A 17,545-nucleotide genomic window follows, 5' to 3' on the forward strand; every position below is an offset into this window, starting at 1 on the left:
AAAATCTTAAAAAAAAAGAAAAGAAAAGAAAAGAAAAAATGTAATTTTTCTAAGCTTGTTTACATTTTCGCAAATTGGAATCTAGATCGTACCATGGGAGGAAATGAAATGCACCGGCCAGGATCAGAATTCTGGTCAGCTTAACTGGAAGACAAGACGCGCATCAACATTTACCACCCTTATGATGCGGAGCAAGGGATTGAGTTTACATATGGGGTGTATATTATACTTGTCACAGTCTCAAAAATTTGAACTTCCTACTTTCTATGTGGCTAATATGTTTTTAAACTGGTATGATATAATGTGTTAATTGATGCTGACTTGAAATAATGATGTCTTACTTTGGGACAAAGTTAATATTTTAAAACTCATTCCACAACTGGTCAGAAAACAAGACATGGTTTATTTCAGAACATCCTCTTCAGGCAAAGAGAACTTCGTTTTGGACTGGGGCCCATGAAGCCCACCTCAATGCTACGAACGAACCAGGTGGCCTTCCGAGTTCCCCTCTTGACAGGAAATCTGTGGAGTCTGATAATTGCCCTTAGCACACGAGTATCCAATACAATGTAAATACACGAATATGATTTGCCACACGAATGTGATGAAAAGAAGATAATATTGGTGCTCGTGAATACAACAGTCTGTTCTGATAGGGAGGTCAGCTCGGTATCACCTGAGTTTCCTGCCAGGCCTCATCTTCTGATGCCTCTTTTCATCCCTGCTCTTTCCCGGCTACCCAGCAGCCTCTTCTTGCTCCTTGTCATACATCTAGACCATTCTGTGCTCTCCACACCAGTCGAGCCCCAGTCCTCGTACACATATGCTGCAATATTTGTTAGACATTTGTGTGTGTGTGTGTGTGTGAAAGAGAGAGAGAGAGAGAGAGAGAGAGAGAGATGATTAATATGCTTGGCTATCCTCAGGTAAAAGCACTTAGCCAACTTACTAAAAATGAGATAAAAAGTTCTTATGTTTACGCAGCTTTATGCTTCTGGTATTTTGAAATCTACACCTGAGACCTTTTAAATAAATTTCTTTCCAAAACCACAGAACTAAATAATATTTTAGTAAATACGCTTTAGCATATATGCAACAAAGGTGCTTTCCTGTGAAATGCCTTAATGGTTCAGCTACTGCTTATCAATCAAGGAAGTATAAATAAAGCTAAATCTTTGTGTGTAATCCTCAATTTCTAGTTGAACAGATTGAATGCACACGTGTCTCTCTGGCACCCTAGAAAATATGTTCAGTTTTTTAACTTTGATTTTAAATGGACAGCACCTGTTCTCCCTAGGGAAATATTCTCAGCAGAAAATCCGGGAGTCCTATAGTCAATAATACAAGCAAAAAAAAATATGAGAAATGGAGAAAATATCTTCTGAATAAATACATAGGTCAAGAAAAGAATGATATACTTAGAAGCATTTTTATAGTATCTGTACATCCACTTTTCAGGGCTGGATTTATCAGCGAAATGTCCGGCAACGCGTGACTTGGTGTGATGCTCTGGCATTCAGAGGATACAAATTTTTAAGCAAGGTTGTAAATGATATAAAATATCTCCTTTTAAATCTGAGCATATACAGTTATATCAACTCTATAGTTGTGGCACATGTTAAAGTAACTATAAACAATAATGTTTTCGACTAATAATATCTGGAATAGTTTTTTTTTTTATCTTGTAATAGGTAAGTTCAGATCACCCCATAACCAGAGTGTAATGAAATTGTCAACATTTTCTTCATTTCTTCTTTTCCTGACAAATGGTGTGAACATATCACCTTTTTCTCTTAATGGAAAACCTAACTGGAATACGTCAAAATGCTATTAGGTTTTTCATTTTCTTCTACAATGCAATGCTCGGGAATGCATGCAGCCTTCATCTGGGCACCACTGCGGAATATTCCTGGTCCCTGATAAAATGACTGCAAAGGAAAATCAAGCAGAATTGTTCTCTGGTTTGTATTGCTGCTCCTTTGTTACAGTCTTTCCGAGAAAGTGTGCAGGGGGATTATCGGTGCTGCAGAAATACACATGGGTTATGTTAACCAAAATGTGTTTAAAATTTTACCCAAGTAATTTTAATGTGCAAACATGTTTAATGAAAAAGGCTTCATGTCCAACACTACCTATGCATATGCTGCATTTAGGAATAAAAGAAAGAGCAGTAACATGGACTGCTTGCTATAAGTTTCAAAAGACACTTATTGCAATATTATGTAGGAAGAGGAGAAAATAAAATCAAGTGCCCTTACCCCATGGGAAATATCTGTAGTCTATTCATTGTTTAATTTATTTTGTCTTGAACTAAACCAATAATGGGATATAAAATAAATCCAAGTGAGCATACATGAGGCATAGAAGTCAGTATAGAATATGGACATTCTTGCCATCTATAAAATTTTACCTATGGATTACAATTATTAAAAAAGAAAGTAACATTTTGTTCCAATGACAATTTAACAAGAAAAAAAATAAAACCTTAGTAGTATTTTTGTTGACGTCCTAAGCAATTTGATTACCTGCAATAAAATAAAAGCAAGAATACTTAAAATGGAGAGAGAGAGAGAGAAAGTGTGTGTGTGTGTGTGTGTGTGTGTGTGTGTATCTATACATGTATGCATAGATATTTCCTCTAGGACCTTTATATCTGAAAAAGTACTTACATGGCAGAAAGACAAAAACACAGATTTTTGAGTAATCTACACGAATGACAATGTAATTTTTAGAGAGGTGGTCTAGTGTGACCTAAGTAATCTGATAATTTAAGAAATCATGTAACTTAATGAAAAAGTAATTTAAAACTATTTTGAACTTCCCTAGGATACAGCACAGTAAAAATTACTTCGTGCGTCTTTACATCAGTCAGTTCTAAATACTTTAAATTGTTAATAAATTAAGAGACAACTGGATCTTTTCTTCAGGTCTGTTATTCTCAGCAATGCTTTAGTGATTCTTCTAGCAATGTCTGAACAGCAGTATCTTGATTTGCTCTGAATGACAGGTCCAGAGCAAGCATTTCTCCTAATGCTTGGAAAGAGCAATAAATATTTTCTTGGAGCTCTTGTTATGATTTATTTTTAAAATCCTAACTAGAGTTATGGGAAGACTTCATAGCGAAACATTTTCATTTTATTTTCACCTCAACAAAAACGAACCAGCTGTACAGTGAAACTCATTTGCAGTACAGAAATGATGCCACAATATTCAATAACTGAACTTCCTAGAACAAATGACTATTAAGGATACACAGTACAGTCCTTTCAATCCCCAAGTAATTTACTACTAAATGTGGGATGGACATTCTGAGGCCAGAACACGCATATTTATTTGTATACCCATTTCTCTTTTCCGCGCCTAAATAATTTCAAAGCCAAAACCAAATATTTATGCCTCATCTTTTCCTTAGGAGGACAATTTTATAAGGAAATTTATTTTCAAGTTGAAAATGAGGATTAATATCATACAAATTACAAATATCCATGAGAGTGATTTGAGGGCTATTCTGCTACTGTCTACAAATTCGGTTGATTTAAGGCACAATAGTCACTGTAGAGAAATTCGCACTCTTTATTCAGGCTCATCAGTGTGCTAAAGCTACTGTCTCGGACAGATATATTTTCAAATCAGGAAAAAATAAAATAAAATGCACCTAGAAATCAAATGTCGAGGTCATTAGCTACCACCATTTGGTCTGGCTGTAATGACATCCCAATTGCATGCATGGCAATTTACATACCATTACCCATTATTCTCTGTTCTGCAATTTGGCTTTTGGAGGTCACTGTACCTTGATTTACTTTGTTAAAAGAGAGCATTTTCTAAGCATCAAAGTCATGCTGTTTCAGGGCCCACTATATCTCTGCTGGCAGTTCCTGTGAAAACAAGGTGCAATGACAAATTGAACTGGAAATCCTGAAATTTTAACCATTAAAAAAAAAATCTTTAGAAAAATCTCACACTATTCTATTTTAAGCAAATCAAAGGACAAAAAAGCTAAATCAGTAACCGGTGTCCGTACGTTTCACCCTTTGGTGCATTTTGCAGGTCTGACATAGATTTCTCTGGCTTTCTTATTTGTGTGGCATTTATTTGTTTTGTTTTTAATTATAGGTGTGAAGTAGCTGCCTCACTGATTCATTTACTCCAGCATTAGCTGCTCATGGTAGATGCTCAATCCACTAGATATCTGTCACAATTTTGGATTGGATACCCATTATCGAGATTGATAGCAGTTATCAAACCTCAAAATACGTGTGTGTTCTCTTTTAAATATTAGCTGTCAGTGTGTGATAAGTTGTGTTGGGTTGTATGGAGCAGGGTTGCACATATGACACAGGGAGGCTTAGTTTTAAAGACGAACACACTTTATAGCTGAAAATCCATGACAAAAGAGAAAGGCAGGCAGAATGCCAACGTGGGTAGAAGACAAACACCAGGGTTCAGTAACCATTCCAGATAAAGGAAAACAATTTGACCTTCCTACTTTGGTCTTATAAAATGATTTGTTTTAACTTTTAGCTTTAAAAAGACTAAAAAAGAGAAAGAGCATGAAATGGCTCTTGTGCAGAGGGGATCGTGAGCTTTATTAGAAGGGCTCGGGGAGGTGGGTCTGCCAAAAAAAGTATGAAATTCTTGAAATATGTATTCTGTGTAATGCCCGATTTCATGAAAATATGAAAAATATTTCCATCTTCAAGACTTAATTGAAATTGGGAGGAAGCACTTGGGGAACACATTTTTAAAAAGGACCTTCGTTTTTGAGCAGGGTCTTGTCTGTCATGGACTTAACATGTTTATGTTGAGCACAGCCTATCAGCTTAGCAGAGGTCCACAGCAGTGTAGCAAAGCACCAGGTTATTTATTTTGTCTTAGCAACTTGATTTTGCCCACTCCTGAATGGTTTTAAGTATTTTGCTTACATATTTTTCTGCAGAAATTTGTGCATTAATTCTATCTAATTGGCTATTCTACAGACTTTATGGTATCCTGGCCGAAGAGACGTTTGTAATAAGGAATCCCAGGCACAGCATTGCCTCTTTAATGGGTCATTTAAAAGTATATAATTGTCCCTTTGTCCATACAGTCGAACAAATATGCTCTTCTTCTGACAAAGGGTTACTGCTAATTTTATTACCATTGTGTTTTATCGCTCCAAAATATCCTCGCGAAGAGTTCACTCATAACCAAGTAAATGCAGTGTTTTAATTAAGCGGAAACTTGAAAAGGAAGGTTTCTGTGGAGAGGTTCAATTGCTTCCCACAACCTTTATGAAAAGGGCAGGGTGTTAAAACAAACCTCCCACTTTTATTTTCAAAGGAGAAAAAAAAAATCAGAGCTAAAGATAATCTCTCCATTAGTATTATTAATAGTGTCCGGCTTTCCTGACATGCTTGAGAAGCAGACAGACTGGTCGTGAGCATCCCATTTACAAGCACTGTCACAGCTCCTGAAGGCTCTGGTGAAAGCCGGGAAGTGTGTTAACAGTAACTGCGAACGGCCTTTGGGGAACAATAGGCTTACCTGAGACTGTGCCCGGCTTTTCAAAATACAAGTTGCTGTATTGTACTCCATACCCACGTTAGTGAGCACGCTGTACTTGACCCAGCATCGTTCTGAGAAGGACCATTTCCAATTCTAAACTTGGCTCTCCTCCCCTTTGGACCGTCTGATTTGAGCATGATAGCATCTACCCACAGAGCAGGGATTCCAGCGTACCGGGTCAATGTTTCTTGCGCCGGGACCTGGTTACTCGGACTCCTGGGGATCAGTTTTGCATTGTCTCCCCAATATTTGACTTTTTCGTTCTGTCCCATCTTCTAGCATTTTGGTGACAGAAGTAATTATCTAATAAAATCACAGTATTAAACTAATGGCTGTAGACGATCCTAAGATTTTCAGAACAACCGTGTCACGAAACTCTTCAAGCATAGCAGAAGTGCTCAGTGAGGACAATGCAAAATTCTTACAGAAAATGGCTGTAACTAGGATATAATTTCTGTTTCACTGTTCTGTTTTGTAATTAATCTGCTCTATGTTGCCGGTGTCATTGAATAAAATACCTTGTAATGGCAGTTTCTCTATGCAGGCTGGCCAAGGGAATGGGCTAAATTTACATGACTGTATTTTGTTTCAACAGAGCAGTGGCGGCAGCATAATCAGTTTGAATAAGTAATCAGCTCGGATATTGTTTCGAGATTTGCTTTTTCCTTAGGTCAAGTAAGTCCCTAACTGACATACTTTTATAGAATTAGGCAAGGACTAACTGAGTTTGGCATCTAATCTGTTTTAGCCAGTAGTTCATTTTATCTATTGTCTCCATCCATTGGGAATCCACGCTGCCCATCGTACAATGTGTGCTCTCTTTCTTTGTAGAAATCGTGTAAATTTTTGTTTCCCAGACAGACTATGAAACAAAATATCTCATAGAGCCACAAGGAAAAAAAATATACAACAGCAGAACTGCTAAGGAGAGGAGAGATGTCCAGAAACAAGACAGATACATACATATATCCATACAAACACTAGAGTGACACAAACACAAAAAAATCCGTTCTAATTTTAGAGGAGGTGGGCAGCACTCTTTGAAACCTCTCTTTGTTATTTGCAGAGGAACACTTAATGTACATTATGGTGCTCATGAAGAACATTTTTGGCCCTGTAAGATTTTTAAATCCTTATGATAGAAAGTCACTTTATAATGGGATGTTTCTTACTGGATAGCTTTCTATTTAGGTATCTTTCTGTTTAGAGACTCTCCCTGCGTAGGAATATCACAGCCCCATATACAAGCCAACTGACCTGTGGATTCTCATATTAAATATGGCATTGCCATCTTGAGACAGAGGATGCAAAAAAAAAATAAGGAATATTAACCCACTATTACAGCTGTTAACACGTGATACACATTTACAAAATAGAAGGTAACAGAGAAAAGGAGCATGAATTGTTTTTCTTGATAAATTTGAGAGGGTCAAGAAAAATTTCAAAATATTTTACAATTATTTTAATCCGGGAAGAAAATTTTCTCAAGTTATTAGAACCTAAACTGATAAAATCCCATCGGCACCGCTGCATCTGCTTACACAAATGTACGTGTTTACATGTTTTGGGTGTGGGGACATGTGTACATTAATGCACACACTCACATACATATCACTGTAATGACTTTTCTTCTTCCATTAATTAAATTTGATACGTAAAATACAAATAAGAAATGATGACGAACTTGTCCCTACTTATGATAGAAAGGAATATAAAATAAATATAACGTTATCTTGGCATTTGAGTCTACTGTGGCTTCTTAGCCTAAAAGGAGTCCAGAGATATAATATGGTTTCATCTGTTGTTATTTCCTCCCACCGAGCAGCTCCCTCCAACTCTCGGCTCTGAAGCTCAGGGAAAGTAAAGCACAGCAGCTGAATTTCACCTCCTCGCCCTGCACCTGACTCTTGGATAAAGATAACAGTTCTGGTCCCTGTTGCTTTCAGGTCTTTCCTTGAGATGACTTAATTCATCACAAACGGAGTCAGCAATAAAGAATAAGGTTGAAGCTTGTGCTTTAGCATGAACATAAACTGTGCTTTTATATAGATTCAAATTCCCGTCTAGTTGGAGGAAATATTCATGACTAATATTAAACTAAGCCCAGAATTAGGCAAAATGCAACAGACATATATTGAAGTGAGCATTTTATTATGTGCCATGTCAGTCAGATTAAAGAAAAGAGTGCATGACACCAACAGGATATTGCATGTATATCAAGCAATCTATTTATATGTGACAGGGAGGGTTTGATTTCTGGAAAGAGTGACAATCCAATGAAATAACAGCTTGCCTTCAAAATTACTGTAGTATAGATGTACATCTTTTAAGATGGAATTTTAAATCACAATTAACAAAATGTAGATGAATACGCTTAGGAATGAATAGTGACATACAGAAGAAAAGGGGCTGGAGAAATCTATATAAATGCAAAGGCTTCTCAAGCCCTCTGCGCCAGTGTCCAGCACAGAATACCAGAGGAAACATCCCATATCCCTTAACAGTCTAAGAGCAGGACGTTTCACACAAGTTAATATTATTCTGCAACCCGAACAGAGAAGGGTGCGGTTATAGGAGGTGGTCACCCACTGGGACAAACTAGGACATAAAGTATAAACACTACTCTGTTATTAGCAACAGATGATCAGGAAATGATTATGTTCCTAAAACTCAGGTCAGCTCTATTCTTTATATTGACGCTTTTTCAAGCAAAATTTTAAATTTCGCTCTCTAAGTAGCCTGCTTCTGTTTCTTTAGTGCGTTCCCTCATTTACTAAGGGATAAGGACAGAAAGAAGGCTGACTGTTGGGCTAAAACAGCATAATTACTCTTTGTCTTTCATGGAGGTGGCCTTTGGAAAGACAGAAGGGGAGAGAGAAAGAAAAAGACAGAGAGACTAAAGTTGAAACCACTAACTTCATTACCAGCAAAGATAAAGTGCAGTGAGACAGAAATTCTTTGAGTTCACAATCATTACACTTGGATGCTCTTACCAGGTTCTGGGATAAGAGGAAAGAACAATCAATGGTCAATTGACTTTATTTCCTTTTCTTAAATTATAATTTGTATGACTTTTACATGTTTCTAGGATTACCTGAGCAAACCACACAGAGACCACCTGACAAGCAGTCTATAAAGTATGTGCAATGAGAAAAACAGGTTGGATGTGATGCTCTGCGAGCTGGGTTCTCATAGCCGCAGCGGGGAGCGCTCTGACAGAAGCTCCTCTCTTTCATTTCCAGAGATTTAGGCAATATCCAAGTGGTGCATGTGGGGGAGCTACAGGACAGAGGCAATCAGAGCTGGCTTTGTACATCAATAATGGCAAACTGTATTTTCTCATAACCTTTCCTTCTTTGTTCAAAAGGGGACTTCCATTTTAAACTGTAATCTGTGACTTTTGAAACGGACATTAAGGAATCTTGCCGACAAATACTTCTGGCTGATTTTCTTTCTCTGTCCCTCTTGCTGGTTTAAAAGAAAATCATCATGGCTGTCTTATGTGCAGGTGAAAGGTAGCAGACTTTCAAGAGACAATTAAGCTCCCCTCTACCTTAAGATTTCTGATGGGATTAAGTTTTAGGAAGTGTTAGTCAGCGTGGGACACTAATATGACAGTTCAGGGGATATTGGCCCTACATACTCAGATCAAGTCATTTCCACAATACTCGGACTAGAATCTTGGTTTGAATGTTTTCCACTTCCAATTTCAATCTCCATTGTACTTAATTATCCACAACTTCTGAATGCATTGCTAATGCCATCTTAATCATAAATGGATATTTTATGGTGTAACAATGACAACAAATGATGACTTAGGAACTATAAAACTCATACTGTACAGAGTATGGTAAAGGTGGTTTGCTATATGTAATTGATCATTGTAGCATGGTCTTGACAATCTCAAGGTAGAAAATTTAATGATGCTTGATTGGAAATGACTCTCTCTCTCTTTCTCTCTCTCTTCCCCTTGAAAGTGAGACTTTTTAGCAGTGTTGTTGGCAGATATGTAGCACACTGGCTAAATGTTACAGAAAAGTATCCTTTCCCTGGAAAGGTAGTGCAGTTGGCCCCTGTATGATGCAAAACCCATGAATATATATATATATATATATATATATATATATATACACACATATATATGTATCTTGTTTGAATACCTCCTTTTAGGCAGCCTCAAATAATCCTCAACCCTTTGGGAGAATACTGAGAATCTGAATCTTTAGAACACATGAAAAGCATGGATGGGGGAAAGGAGAGGCGATAAACAGCAGTATTCTTTAAGGTGTAGTTATAAATTGGGCTCCAATATTTTCTTTTAGGTAGGTTTACAATTTGCAAGGCCATGTGCCATGGACAGAATTTAAGTGCATCTGGCATGTGAACCTTCAAAAAAAAGGCAGAAGTTGGTAAGTCATCTGGTGAAGCGATTTTATTATACCACACCTTCAATTAAGCGCACAGCAAACCTCTCAGTAAGACGCAGAAGAGTGGCTGTTTTTTGTTTTGTTTTGTTTTGTTTTGTTTTTTTAGAACATTAGAAGGCCTTGGCTATTTGGAGAGGAGAGATCATTCTGATTGGCTCATAAAACTAAATGCCTATCTAAAGATAATGATTGTGAAAAAACATCGTGGTCAGTCTACATTTTAATAACTCAGTTAATTTGAGGACCATGAAATCCAGTTCTAACTACGTTCTAACTATATCATTTTTGATGATATTGGCACCAACTTCCTCATATGTCTTGTTGTACATAGAGGTTTTCCTGAGCCCCATCCAGTCTATCGACTTCTCTATATGTTGAAGGCTGTCTTCTGAAAAAGCTCTTAGTGTTTGTGGTTCTGCTCTATGCTTCTCCAGATATAAGAAGCCTTTACTCAGATAATACTCTACATCTGATACATTTCCTTCCTTAGGTGCAGTGAGAAGGGGTAAATGCTCGCATGTATTACCTCAGGAGCAACAGCAAAAATTCGTATTTGATCTAAACGCATTCTGTTTCTTAAATAATGTGAGGAAACAGAGTCATTGGGCCATAATAATATATAATAACTAATATGAAGAAAAGAAAGGCATTTTATTGACATGACAATTTAGGCTTAGACTAGTGGTACCTAAACTAGCAAGAAATATGGAAAATAATGTTTTATTTGGGATATATTTTCTTCATTAATTATATCAAAGTTATTTCATTTGGTACTAACTTTGCAATGTTTGTAACTCCTTGGGAAGCCTTCAGACAGTAAGTAACTAGACTCAAAAGAGAAATGGAACACTGGAGAAATGTCAGTTTGTATTCACCTTCAAAAAATCACCTCCTCAATTCTCGTTCCTTGGGAAATGCTTCACCAATTGTTTAGTAAATGAATGAGTAAATGAGTAACCACGCAAATGGGCCGACACAGGAATTTGAATGTGCAGTTGCAAAAGGGTAAAATAAAAAGCCAAAATTGAACTTGGAATCATGATAAAGATTGAATGAGTATTAAAATTATTACTATTTAAAATTATTATAAAATTATTATTATTATTAAAATTAATTATTACTACTTTAAAAATACATCCAGAGTATGTTAGACTGAATGTTTTCAGGAATGTTCCTGAAGAGTTTCAGTGAAGCTCCGTCCGTTGCTGTTCTTCTGCAGACACTCTGTGTTTGACTGTATTGATGGTGTAAAGCCACAGAGGGTCTGCTTTTGAATATCCAGTCCCTTCTGTGTCTCACTTCTTTTCCCAAGCTACATTATTCCTTCTTACTTCTCGATTTATCCATTGTCTCTTGGTTGATATTTTTCTTGCCTCCTTGAGTCCATGACCACTGGTTCACAATACTCAGACAACCTCCCAAATCCCACAAGACTCAAGGCATATGTTTCTTTTCCTTTCTTTTTTTTTTTTTTTAAAGATTTTATTTATTTATTTGACAGAGAGATATCACAAGTAGATGGAGAGGCAGGCAGAGAGAGAGAGAGGGAAGCAGGCTCCCTGCTGAGCAGAGAGCCCGATGCGGGACTCGATCCCAGGACCCTGAGATCATGACCTGAGCCGAAGGCAGCGGCTTAACCCACTGAGCCACCCAGGCGCCCCAAGGCATATGTTTCTGCTACAGTATTTCAGGAAGAGATTGTACAGGCCATTCTGCACCTCTTGAATTAGTCCATGTTTTATTCATTTCTTTAACAAACTATTTAGCACTGTGTCAGATGGAAAAGGGCAATCAGTACATTTGGTGACTAACTCTAGACTGGGGCATATAGATAACAGATATAAAACCATCCTGATGATATGAGTATACATTAAATTATCTGGGATGGAACAGAATAGATATTAAGCTAGAAAGCAAACATTAAAAATACATTAAGGACAGGTAGCAACACTTACATTTGATAAGGACAGACACAAAAAAACGAAAGTGTAGAAATCACTCATAAGGATGTGACTTTCAGATATTTAGTAAATGTATGTATGCAATAATTACTTTCTCAGTTTAAAGCCTTTTGAGCTAGTCTCCCAAATGAGCTGCATATGTTAACCTACCAAGGGTACTCTTGCTACTTGAAAACACTTAGAGGTTAAATAAATCTTTTTGTTTTGTTGTGTTTTTTGTTGTGCTTGCAAAAAATGTAACCCTTCCCATTTATAACTTTTGAAGTTAATTAATTTTTACTATGGTCTGGCATATGATTGGTTTTATAAATGTTTATGAACACTTAGGAGGGTTTGCAGATTAAAAAGTTTGATATATATATATGTGTTATACCTTAACAATTACATCATTCATTTCTGTCTTTAATTATATTTTGTCCATTCAGTCTACTAGAAAGTGAGTACATGATATAAAAATTCTCCCATAAAATTTTTACTTATATAATTTCTCCTAGTATTCCCCTATTTTGTAATAGTGATGCAGTGGGACTTAGCACATATAAGTTCAATGCTATCATATTCCATACAAATTATATGCATTAAGTGTTCATCCGCAGAAAATAACCTTTTTGTTCCATTAATTCTTTGGACCTGAAATTTTACTATCCCTTACACCTTGCTTTAATTTTACCTTAGTTTGACATATCTCTTACCATTGTCATTTTTTAAGTCTTTTTATTTTATTTTAGATGCTTAAATCGGTATATATTTAGATTTTGATTGATTTCACTTATTACCATATATTTGGATTGGGCTGTATCACTTTTATCTTTTATATTTTTGTTCTATGTTTCCATTTTAAGTGGCTCCTTGATATTTTGTTTTCTGGATTTTATTAATTTAATTTTTGCTTTCTCCATTAAATCTAAATATATGCTTAGTGACTCAGCCTACTGGCAAATACTTTTCCTTATTTTTTAAAGATTTATTTATTTATTTGAGAACGAGAGAAAGAGAAGGATTATAAGCTGGGGGAGAGGCAAGGAAGAGGGAGAGAATGTCAAGCAGACTTCTCACTAGATCTCACAATCTTGAGATCATGACCTGAGCCGAAATCAACAGTTGGATGCTTAACTGACTGGCCACCTAGGAGGCCCTGGCAATTACTTTTCTATGTATTCAAAACAGACTTAGAGTCTCACACATCTAAACTTGATGACAAAACAAAACAAAGAGCAATGGACTGATTCCACATCAATGTAATATGGACTTTTAATCAAGAAGGATTATATCTTCTTGGAGTCTGTTAATTAACATGTTCAAGTGTACACTGGTCATATGGGTGGTTTCACTCTCTTTTTTCCCCATTATTCTTTATCCTTTTACCTTGTTTTGTCTAAGAAACCAGAGGCACACATAGATTTCAGCCAGGACTATGTGACTGTGTCTAGAAGCATAGGGTTCTGGTTTATTTCATTCTTGAACTGTTATTCCCGCCACTGCTTTTTGCCATCACAAGGTGTTGTTGATGAATACTAGAATGGTACTGTCTCCTAAGATCACTGCTATTTGTCCTATTTGTCTCCAAGGTAGTAAAGATCTGCTCATCTGCAGAGAAGGAAGCCCTTTTTGAAGGATGTCAAACCTACAGTGATTCCATGATCTCATCTCAAATGTTTTACCAGTATCCCATTTGCATGGAAAAGGTAGAGCCCTTCTCTACTGCAAATTTTCTCCAGCAAAAGCATTTTATTGTATGTTTGACTACTGTTTCTTTTTTTTGGATAAGGCCCTTTCTTTGTGTTCCATTTTTAGATAGACTTCATATTTTATAGCAGTTTCAAGATCATAGCAATATTGAGCAGAAAATAAGAGATTTCTCATCTATCCTCTTCCTCCACACATGCGGAGCTGCTCTTGTTATTAACATCCCCCACCAGGGAAGTACAATGCTTAAAACTGATGAACCTATATTGATGCATCATAATCATCCAAAGTTCATAGTTTATTTAATTCTTGGGGTTGTTCATCCTATGAGTTTTGACAAATGTGTAATGATATGTTTCCATCATTATAGTTTCATACAGAACAGTTTCACGCACTAAAAATCACCTGTTCTCTGTGTAATCATCTCTCCTTCTCAACACCTAAAAGACTGTTGATCTTTTTACTTGTCTCTTTCTGAATTTTCCTTTTCCAAAATGCTATATATTTGGAATCATATAATATGTAAAATTTTCAGGTTTGCTTCCTTCATTTAGCAATATACATTTAAGTTTCTTCCATGTCTCTTCATGACTTTATAGCACTGAATATTTCATTGTCTGGAATACTACCATTTATTTATACATTCACCAAATGAAGGACATCTTTGCAGATTCCAGTTTTGACAATTATGAATATAGCTGCTATAACATCTGTGTGGCAGTTTTTATGTGGACATAATTTTCCAACTCCTTTGGGTAAATACCAAGGGGCATGAATGCTGGATTGTGTGGTAAAAGTGTATTTAGTTTTATAAGAAACTGGCAAACTATGTTCCAAAATGGCCATTCTATTTTTCATTTTCACCAACAATGAATGAGAGTTTTTGTTGCAGCTCCTCACCAGGATATGGTATTACCAGTGTTCTAGATTTTGCTATTCTAAATGGCTGTGTAGTGCTATCTCACTATTGTTTTAATTTGCATACCCCTGATGACATATGACATGGAGTATCTTTTCATATGCTTATAATTTGTCATCTATACATCTTTTATGAAGTGTATGAATTAAGGCTTTGGCTCATTTTCTAATTATGTTGTTTATTTTCTTATTCTCAAGTTTTAGGAGGAGTTCTTTATACATTCATTAATAGATATAGGCTTATTTAGATTGTCTATTTCTTGTCTTATGAGACTGAGTAGATTGTGCCTTTCAAAGAATCAGTCTATTTCACCTAGGTCATCCTTTTAATGTCCATGGGATCTGTAGTGATGACCCCTCTGTCATTACTGATATGAATAATATATATTCTTCCTCTTTTTTTCTTAGCCTCTCTAGAACATTATCAGTTTCTTTCATCTTTTCAAAGAACCAGCTTTTTGTTTATTTGAATTTCTCTATTGATTTCCTATTTTTAATTTCATTGATTTCTGCTATAATTTTTATTATATTTTTCTTCTCCTTGCTTTGGATTTAATTTGCCTCCCCCTCACCCTTCCTAGCTGCCTATGGTGGGATATTAGGTTATAGACTTTAAACCTTTATTTTTAGAAATATGCATTCAATGCTATTAATTTTCCTCTAAGCACTGCTTTTGTACATCCCACAAATTTTTACAAGTTGTGTTTTCATTTTCATTTAGTTTTAAATATTTTTAGATTTTTCTTGAGATTTCTCTTTGATCCATGTGGTGTTTAGAAGTTTGGTTTTTACTCTCCAAGTATTTGGGGATTTTCCAGCTATCTTTCTGTTATTTATTTCTGAGTGCAGACATTGTATGATTTATGTTTTTCTAATATTTAAAGTTTGTTAAGAATGTAATCTATCTTGGTGAATATTTCATGTTAGCTTAGGAAGAATATGTATTCTGCTGTTGTTGGATAAAGTAGTCTATAGATATCCATTAGATCAAGTTGATTGATGGTATTGTTGAGTTCAACTATATCCTTACTGATTTTCTGTCTGCTGGTCTGTACATTTCTGATAGAGGGATGCTGAAGAAGTCTACAACTGTAATAGCAGATTCATCTATTTCTTCTCACAGTTCTATCAGTTTTGCCTCATGTATTTTGATACTCTGTTGTTAGGCACATGTACACTAAGGATCATATGTCTTCTAGAAGAATTGACACCTTTATCATCATGAAATGCTGTTCTTCATCCCTGATATCTTTTTTACTCTGAAGTCTGCTCTTTCCAAAATTAATATAGATACTACTAATTTCTTTAGATTACTATTAGCATGCTATATCTTTCTTCATATATTTACTTTTAATCTATATGTCTCTGTATTTAAAGTGGGTTTCTCATAGATAGCATATAGTTTGATAATTTTTTTAAAGATTTTATTTATTTATTTGACAGATCTCAAGTAGGCAGAGAGGCAGGCAGAGAGAGGGGGAAGCAGGCTCCCTGCTGAGCAGAGAGCCCGATGCGGGGCTCGATCCCAGGACCCTGGGATCATGACCTGAGCCGAAGGCAGAGGCTTTAACCCACTGAGCCACCCAGGCGCCCCGATACTTGTTTTTTGATCCACTCTGACAATCCTTGTCTTTTAATTTGCAAATTTAAAACACTGATACTCAGTGATTTTTATATATTTAAGGTAATATTTATCATGTTATTATTCTCTATTTGTAAACCACTGGAATTCAAAATGATTATTATATATTTGGATTAATATTATTATTCTCTTTGTTGCCCCAGTTCTTTGTTTTTTGTGATTTTATTTAAACATTTAATGCTATTCCTTTTTCTCTCCTTCTTTGGCATTCAGTTATACTTCTTTTTTTATTCTTTTTAGCAGTTGCCCAAATTCATTTCAAATAATAGTATACCACTTACAGGTAATGTGAGTACTTTATAATAACAAAATGGTTCTAATTCTTTTCCCTAGCCTCATGTATTTTTACTGCCATTAATTTTAATTACATGTGAACATACATAAACATATAAATAAACAAATATAAAATATACATAAGCATAGATAATTATTAATAGTTTTGCAATTCTTATTTTGAAGAAACTGTTGCTTGTTATATTAATATGGAACAAGAAAAATAAAAAAAATTTATTTTAACTTCACTTACTCCTTCTCTTATGCCCTTCCTTTCTTTATGTAGATCCATACTTCTGATACTATAGCATCACTGAATATACCTTCAGTTTCAAGGATCTCATCTGTATTTTCACTATTATGTATCCAGCCCATAGAACATTCTCTAAGTCTAGGAGGCACTTAATAAACATTTTTGTTAAAATGAAAAAGAAAGTAAATGAACATTCTGTAGAATGTTGCCTTTATTGCAAATGTCACACTTATATCACTGTCATAGAACAGAAGAACAAGATGGATGCCTATGTGTTCCAAGGTACTGATGCTGTTAGCATCAAGTAACATTTAATGAAATTGAAGGGAAAGATTACTAAATGTTCTTTTACCCTGAAACTATGTGTCAAGTTTGCATTCTAAATATGTGATTGCTAAAGACTGGCCACAGTTAAGCAATCACAGGAAGAGTTTTAAGACATTATTAAACTTACAATTCCTTTTAAAAAGCCAATCTCCAGCACCCACAGGGATTTTAACCTCCCCGCAAACACATCAGAAGAACACAAATATCCCAATTTCCTTGAAAACCCAAAACCTTGAGAAATGGAAGAAAGTGGAATTTAGAATTTTCTGTTATTCACATCTTAAGATTCTTAGACATACCTTCATTTGTTTAAAGCTATGAATAAAAGTGAACTTTATGTTATAAGCATAGAACTTCAGAATAACCTGGAGTAATGTTTTTGTACTATTCAAACACAGCCAGGGAGCCCTTTTTAAAAAGTACACTATTTTTTCTGCCTTAAGTCTGATTATTATGCAAATCTTTAATTCAATTTGTGAGAGTGCAGGTAAGAAAACCCTTGGTATTAAAT

At 35.6% G+C, this 17,545-nt stretch overlaps 1 long non-coding RNA gene across 1 annotated transcript; it reads right to left on the minus strand.

Annotated features, from left to right (window-relative positions):
• Positions 1-502: 502 nt before the first annotated feature.
• On the minus strand, positions 503-16,838 carry LOC101679012. Its single transcript, XR_200176.2, has 3 exons — positions 16,708-16,838; positions 3,794-3,878; positions 503-826 (listed from the first exon to the last, which is right to left on the minus strand). It is a non-coding gene; the product is annotated as an uncharacterized LOC101679012 (long non-coding RNA).
• Positions 16,839-17,545: the final 707 nt, after the last annotated feature.

The sequence above is a fragment of the Mustela putorius genome, unplaced genomic scaffold (genome assembly GCF_011764305.1).
Source record: "Mustela putorius furo isolate JIRA1106 unplaced genomic scaffold, ASM1176430v1.1 tig00003846_pilon_pilon_pilon, whole genome shotgun sequence".
Lineage (NCBI taxonomy): Eukaryota > Metazoa > Chordata > Mammalia > Carnivora > Mustelidae > Mustela > Mustela putorius.